The sequence below is a fragment of the Saimiri boliviensis genome, chromosome 2 (assembly GCF_048565385.1).
Source record: "Saimiri boliviensis isolate mSaiBol1 chromosome 2, mSaiBol1.pri, whole genome shotgun sequence".
NCBI classification, from domain to species: domain Eukaryota; kingdom Metazoa; phylum Chordata; class Mammalia; order Primates; family Cebidae; genus Saimiri; species Saimiri boliviensis.
In genome coordinates, this window is record NC_133450.1 from 144,107,366 (window position 1) to 144,115,526 (window position 8,161).

The following is an 8,161-nucleotide window of genomic DNA, read 5'->3' on the forward strand; positions in this document are numbered from 1 at the left end:
TGTATCTGTTTTGTAGAGACAAGATTTCACCATGTTGCCCAACCTGATCTCGAGCTCCTGAATGCAAGTGATCTGCTCACCTTGGCCTCCCAAAGTGCTGGGATTACCGGCATGAGCCACCAAGCCCGGCCACACTTACCCCTTTACCACCAGTAGACAAGTGGGCACCCAGAGACAGAGCGGCATATCCCAGGGGGCTTGTTAAAAGTATAGATTCCAGGCCAGGTGCGGTGGCTCACGCCTGTAATCCCAGCACTTTGGGAGGCCGAGGCAGGCAGATCACCTGAGGTCAGGAGTTTGAGACCAGGTTGGCCAACATGGTGAAAACCCATCTCTACTAAAAATACAAAATTAGCTGGGTGTGGTGGCATGTGCCTGTAGGCCCAGCTACTCAGGAGGCTGAGACAGGAGAATCACTTGAATCCGGGAGGCAGAGGTTGCAGTGAGCTGAGATCATATCACTGTACTCCAGCCTGGGCGACAGAGTGAGACTCCATCTCAAAAAAAAAAAAAAAAAAAGTGTAGATTCTTTAGGTATTGAGGCTGTAAACCCTGATTATCTGCAACAGACCTCAGTTAATGAAGAAAGTTTATTTTGCTGCCGGGCGAGGTGGCTCACACCTGTAATCCCAACACTTTGGGAGGCTGAGGCGGGCGGATCACCTGAGGTCAGAAGTTCGTGATCAGCCTGACCAATATGGTGAAACCCCGTCTTTAAAAAAAAATAAAAATGAATAAATAAAAGAAAGTTTATTTTGCCAATATTGAAGATGTAGGCCTGTGACACAACCTGAGGAGGTGCTGATGACGCGTGCCAAGGTGGTCAGAGCACAGTTCGATTTTACAATATTTTAGGGAGACATGAGGCATCAGTTACATGTGAGATGAACATTCGTTCGGTCTGGAAAGGCTGGGCAACTCAAAGCTCGAAAGGGGCTTCCAGGTGGTAGGTAGATAAGAAACAGAAGGTTGCATTATTTTGAGTTTCTGATTAGTGTCTCTAAAGGAGGCAAGCATTTATCTCAGTGAGCAGAGGGGTGACTTTGAATACAATGGGAGGCAGGTTTCCGTAAGCAGTTCCCAGCTTGACTTGTCCCTTTAGGTTAGTGACTTTGGTGCCCCAAGATTTATTTTCCTTTCACAAGGCTCTGCAAAGGTAAGGTCCGGAAGTCCGTGCGTGTTTTAACTCCCTATGTAACTTCAGTGGCGGACAAGTTCTAAGATTCTTGGTGTGGGGCTGGTGCTTTGAAGGAACCTTAAGGGAAAGGAGTAGAAGCTCAGGCCTCTGAAGTATCTTAGCTTTTCCTCTCTGTAATTTGTGCTTTAAGCTTTTTTTTCCCTAAAATAAACTCAAAATTTATCCTAAAAAAAAAAAAGCCCATCTGTGCATCTCCAAAGCCACGGCCCCAGTCTGATCAGTGCAATCTCTTACCAGGGAGATAACCTCCTAGCTTGTCCTCATAATTCGACGTTTGTCCTTCCTACCATCCAATCTCCACACAGCAGACAGAGGGAGCTTTAAAAGCAGATTAAATCACTTCCCTGCTTCCGCACTTCCTGACTCCCATCTGTCTCTGACCTCACTCTCGTCCTGACCCATTGCATTACTCACTATGCTGCAGCCAGACTGTTACCAGTGGATGGTACCCAGGTTCTTGGTGTCTTGGTCAAAACACACAGGCAAAGCAAGGAAAGAATAAAGTAACAAAAGCAGAGATTTATTGAAAAACAAAAGTACACTCCACAGGGTGAGAACAGCCCAAACAAAGGAGCTCAAACGCCTCCTTACAGAAGTTACTGGGGTTTAAATACCCTATAAAGGTTTCCCAATGGTTATTTGGTGTACAATCTATGTAAATGAAGGAGTGGCCCGTGATCAGTCTGGCTGTGGAAAGTGACCAATCAGAGGCTGAAGTGAACTTACAAGTTACACCCTATGCAAATGTCTGATTGGTTGTGGAAAGTGATCAATCAGAGGCTGAAGTTAAGTTAGAATGTTATACTCATGCAAATAAAGACTTGGCCCCCAACCAGCCTGATTGGTTGTGGGAAGGGACCCATCAGAGGTACTTTTAAGTTTTTCATTGGCCACATAGAAAAGCGGGGACCGCAAAGGGAATAGCCTCTGGTTCTTTTGTTACTTGAATGTGCAAAGTTGGGGTTTTCCTTTTAATTTAGTTATAGAAAGTCAGCGTAAATCAGCCTTATGTTCCCGGCCTCCAGACTCTATTTTCCTGCCTCAAGACCAAACGGCTTCAGCACCAAGCTCATCATTACTCCAGGGCTTTTCACTCTGGTCTCTTTCTGCATGAATTCTCTTCTCCCAGGTTTTTGTGTGGCTGGCTTCTTCTCCTCACTCATGTCTTGCTCAAACATCACCTCCTCAGAGAAGACTTCCCTGATCACCTTATCTGGAATAACCCTCCAGTCCTTTTTTTAATCTCTTGATCCTGTTATACTTCTTGTCACTGAATTTCCTTTTCCTTCCTTTTTTTTTTTTTTTTAACCAGAACTTTGCTCTTGTCACCCAGGCTGGAGTGCAGTGGCTCCATCTTGGCTCATTGCAACCTCTGCCTCCCGGGTTCAAGCGATTCTTCTGCCTCAGCCTCCCAGAGTAGCTGGGATTACAGGCACCTGCCATCATTCCCAGCTAATTTTTGTATTTTTAGGAGAGACGGTTTTTCACCATGTTGGCCAGGCTGGTCTCGAACTCCTAACCTCAAGTGGTCTGCCCACCTCAGCCTCCCTAAAGTGCTGGGATTACAGGTGAGAGCTACCACGCTTAGCCTTGAATTTTCTTTTCTTTTTTTTGTTTATTCATTGCAGTCTCCCTCCACTCGAACATGCGTGTGCCGAAAACAGGGACTTTATCTGTTCTGTTAATCATATATCAGTGCTTAGAACCAGGCCTAGCACACGGGGCAGTCATAAAATATTTGTTGAAAAAATATGATATATTTACAAAATACAGATGTGCTTGTCTGCTCATAGCCTGTCTTCCCACGGGGTATGAACTCCACAAATACCCGGACTGTCCATTTCACTGCCCAGTTCCTAGAGCTATGCCTGATACATAGTAGGCCCTTGCATTACCCATGCCTTTGCTTTTCTGTACTCAGATGTTTTGACATCTTGGGGCCTCGCTCTTTTCAGAGGGACTGTCCCATCCAGAGTTAACCAGTTCCTGGAGAGAGTGAACAATTCACCCAGGAGGTGCCTTGCAAATGCACACCACCCAATCCCCAGCCCATACCCACACACACCCCCTTCATTAGGCGCTCTTACTCAGGGCCAGTATCCAGCTGCTCTGATCGTCCCAAGGCCAGGCACCAGACAACTAGGGAAAACCCTTCTACCCCAGTGCCTCCTGCAATTATTCAAACCAACCAATCCTCAGCCTGCTTACCTTGCCTCACCCATTCCTCCCCATGGAAACCACAATAAAGGCTCTCACTCACGTTTCCCCCGCTTCCCTCTGCCTCCTGACTAACCCGGTGCTTTCCCGAGCAGCTCTGCACAGCGTGCCCTGCCTCTTGTTTCTAGAACAAAGATCTTTCTTCATGACTGTCATTTCCGTGTCAGCATACCTTACAATACTTGATTAAAACAGATTTTTAGGACCCTTAAAACAGCTCTGGGCCAGACTCAATGACTCACACCTGTAATCCCAGCACTTTGGGAGGCTGAGGCAGGTGGATCACTTGAGGTCAGGAGTTCAAGACCAACCTGGCCAACATGGTGAAACCCCATCTCTACTAAAAGTACAAAAATTAGCTGGGCGTGGTGGTGGGTGCCTGTAATCTCAGGTACTGGGGAGGCTCAGGCAGGAGAATTGCTTGAACCTGGGAGGTGGAGGTTGCAGTGAGCTGAGATTATGCCGCTGTACTCCAGCCTGAGTGACAGAGCAAAAGAAAGAGAGAGAGAGAGAAAGAAAGAAGAAAGAAAGGACAGCTCTCAGTAAATCTGTTGAATTAATAAACTTACTCTTTTTCTTTTTCTTTTTGCATTGGAGTCTTACTTTGTCGACAGGTTGGAGTGCAGTGGTGTGATGTCGGCTCACTGCAACCTCCAACTCTTTGGTTCAAGTGATTCTCCTGCCTCAGCCTCCTGAGTAGCTGGGATTACAGGCACGCACGTGCCACCATGACCCACTAATTTTTTTGTATTTTTAGTAAAGATGGGTTTTCACCGTGGTGGCCAGGATGGTCTTGATCTGACCTCATGATCTGCCCGCCTCAGCCTCCCAAAGTGCTGGGATTACAGGCATGAGCCACCATGCCCAGCCTAACTACATAAACTTTCTAAGCAGAGATGTACACACAGATTTCAGCCTAAGGCTGCTCATCAGAATGTTGCTTCTTCTGAATGTATTAGAAACAGCGTCAATGTCTATGGTTATATCAAGCATGTTTCTGAATATTTTCATACTTCTTCAATCAAGAAGTGGGGCCTGGCCAGGCACTGTAACTCATGCCTGTAATCCCAGCACTTTGGGAGGCTGAGGCAGGTGGATCATTTGAGGTCAGGAGTTTGAGACCAGCCTGACCAATATGGTGATACCCTGTTTCTACTAAAAATACAAAATTAATTGGGCATGGTGGCAGGTGCCTGTAATCCCAGCTACTCCGGAGGCTGAGGCAGGAGAATGGCTTGAACCTGGGAGGCAGAGGTTGCAGTGAGCCGAGATTGCAGCACTGCACTCCAGCCTGGGCAACAGAGCAAAACTCTGTATCAAACAAAACAAAACAAAAAAAGTGGGGTTTGTGCATCCTCTCCTGCCACAGGACAGGCTTGTGACTGCTTTGATGACAGCGTATGTCAGAAATGCCTCTATGTGACTTTCGAAACGAGGTCAGAATAGACCATTCAGCTTCCTCCTGGTTCTCTTGAAGCATTTGCCTTTGAAGCCCTGAGCTGACAGGTTAGAAGTCTGACTATCCCGAGGCAATGATGTTGTGGAGGAAGAGTGATGCATGACAGCTAACCTGCCTCCATCCAGAACTTCCCCTGCTCACCCACAGGCACACATCCCAGCAGGCCACCTGCAAAGCAGGAGGGAAGCTGGAAACTCAGGATATCTGATCCTCTATTTCAAGAGATTCCAGAACAGTGGGCATCAGAAAGGGCTGCGGGAAGGGAGTGCCAGCAGCTGCCTCAGATGTCCTCCCGGGGCTGCCCAGTGGGGTGAGTGGTAGAAGCATCTGCTGCCCTCCTCACCCACCAAAGCCATGCCTGTGTTAACAAAGGCTCCCTTGGCCGGGCACGGTGGCTCACGCCTGTAATCCCAGCACTTTGGGAGGCCGAGGTGGGTGGATCACAAGGTCAAGAGATCGAGACCAGCCTGTTCAACATGGTGAAACCCTATCCCTACTAAAAATACAAAAAATTAGCTGGGCATGATGGCAAATGCCTGTAATCCCAGCTACTTGGAAGGCTGAGGCAGGAGAATCACTTGAACCCAGAGGCGGGGGTTGCAGTGAGCCATTGCACTCCAGCCTGTGCAACAACAGCAAAACTCCATCTCAAAAATAAAAATAAAAATAAAGCCCCAAGCCCAGGGCTGGCCCACAGAAACTGCCGTGGCTCTGTTTGCATGTCTTTGACTGAGGGGTGCGGGGGGCTGCATTCTCAGGAAAAGGGCCTCAGGCCTCTGCTGGAAAAGCAAGCAAAGTAAGAGGTTAGGCTTTTCAGCATTATGCCTCCCTCCAGCGGGCAAACCACAAGTTACATCTGTTCACCCTGCTATCCCAGGCCCTGGCACCCGGGGCAGCACCCTTCTGGAGAAACAGATCTGTGGGCAAACCAGACACCTCGGTCTGCAGTTGCAGCCAGCTGCCACCAGGTGGGTTCTGGAGCCTGGGATGTGGACCCTGGGATCTGATAGCTGAGACTTCACAGAACAGAACGGCCTATGGAGAACTACTTAGATTTTTGTTCAAGGGCCTCACTGACTTCTCTGAGGTCTGACTCTGGCAGGCCCTACTTCAGGAACCAGAGTTACTTCCTGGGAGTCTCAACATGTGGGCAGGAGGGAGTTTAATCCCACTTCACCCACTGGCATCCAAGGGAGGGAGACTCAGGACAGATACACTTTGATCAAAGGAACGAGAGTCCTGGGTGGGGGCTGCGTGGGAGGGGACAATGCAGGGGCACCAGAGGCATCGGGAGCCTAGTGGTGGGGTGTCAAAGGACAAGCAAGGTTTCAGCGGGAGGAGAGCCAAGGGTGACTTCCCCCACTGGCCTGAGGGAGTGAGCCCCAGGTGGGGCCTGCCAGTGAACTCATCAGGTGACCAACCCTGCCTGTGTCCCCGTTTCCAGGGTGCAGTACAAATCCCTCAAAGTATGGGGGGCGGCGGTCTTTGGGAGTGCACACCTGAAGTTTCAAATGGGGCTGGCCTGTGTGTCCAAGTGTGAATTCCCAAGTGTCTGCCGGTGTGCATGTGTGCACACATGTGCCGGATGAAGATGCAGAGTTGCCTGTATTCCCAGTGCTTTGGGAGACTGAAGCAGGCGGATCACAAGGTCATGAGTTTGAGACCAGCCTGGCCAACATGGTGAAACCCCATCTCTACCAAAAATACAAAAATTGGCTGGGTACAGTGGTGCACACCTGCAATCCCAGCTACTTGGGAGGCTGAGGCAGGAGAATCGCTTGAACCTGGGAGTTGGAGGTTGCAGTGAGCCGAGATCGCACCATTGCACTCCAGCCTGGGTAGCAGTGCGAGTTTCTATCTCAAAAACAAACAAACAAGGCCGGGCATGGTGGCTCAAACCTGTAATCCCAGCACTCTGGGAGGCCGAGGCGGGTGGATCACGAGGTCAAGAGATCGAGACCATCCTGGTCAACATGGTGAAACTCCGTCTCTACTAAAAAAAGTACAAAAAATTAGCTGGGCATGGTGGCACGTGCCTGTAATCCCAGCTACTCAAGAGGCTGAGGCAGGAGAATTGCCTGAACCAGGAGGCGGAGGTTGCGGTGAGCCGAGATCGCGCCATTGCACTCCAGCCTGGGTAACAAGAGCGAAACTCCGTCTCAAAAACAAACAAACAAACAAACAAAGATGCAGAGTTGTACGTGTGGGATGCCAGGAAGCAACACACCCAGCGGGTTAGAAGATGACAGCCTTGTGTCTGGTGTATGCTGGAGCACAGGCGTGAACTCACTCCCCCTGCATGCACTTCCTTCCTGGAATGAAGAGGCGAGTGTGGCCCTATAGGAACCATGAAGCCCTCTGGCTCGAACTTGAGGCCTTCCTGCTCCTTGGTCTTCTTCAAGAGGGTCTGCAAATGGGTGCTCAGAGCATTTGGAGAGTGTAGGCATTGGGAGGGCACTTGGTGGCCATCTTGGCCCTTTCCCACTGGCTGCTTGAACTCCTTAGAGATGGCCATTAAAATGAAAAAATAATTATGTGGGGGAAGTTACAAAATAAGGCACTGATTTTTGAGCCAGCTGGAAACCAGGAGAAATCTGCCCAGCCCCTTTCTTTTTCTTTTATTTATTTATTTATTTATTTATTTGAGACAGAGTCTCGCTCTGTTGCCTAGGCTGGAGTACAGTGTCCTGGTCTCGGCTCACTGCATCCTCTGCTTCCCAGGTTCAAGCGATTCTCCTGCCTCAGCCTCCTGAGTAGCTGGGATTACAGGTGTGCACCACTACACTCAGCTAATTTTTGTATTTTTATTAGAGATGGGGTTTCCCGTGTTGGTCAGGCTGGTCTCAAACTTCTGACCTCATGATCCACCGCCTCGGCCTCCCAAAGTGCTGGGATTACCGGTGTCAGCCACCGTGCCAAGCTTGCCCAGCCCCTTTCAAGATTTCCAGTTGCTTTGCACTGTGGCCCATCTCACTGGGATCTGAAACCCCAGTTGTGACAGACAGAATTTTTCCGTACACCCCAGTAAGTGGAACAGCTCTTACCGGCCCCTTCCAGCTTCTATGTACTTTCTTTTCTCTCTCTGTCTTTCTTTCTTTCTTCAGTCTTGCTCTGTCACCCAGGCTGCAGAGTGCAATGGCAGGATCTTGGCTTACCGCAAACTCTGCCTCCCAGGTTCAAGCAATTCTCCTGCCTCAGTCTCCTAAGTAGTTGGGATTACAGGCACCCACCACCAAGCCCGACTAATTTTGTATTTTTAGTAGAGATGGGGTTTCTCGTGTTGGTCA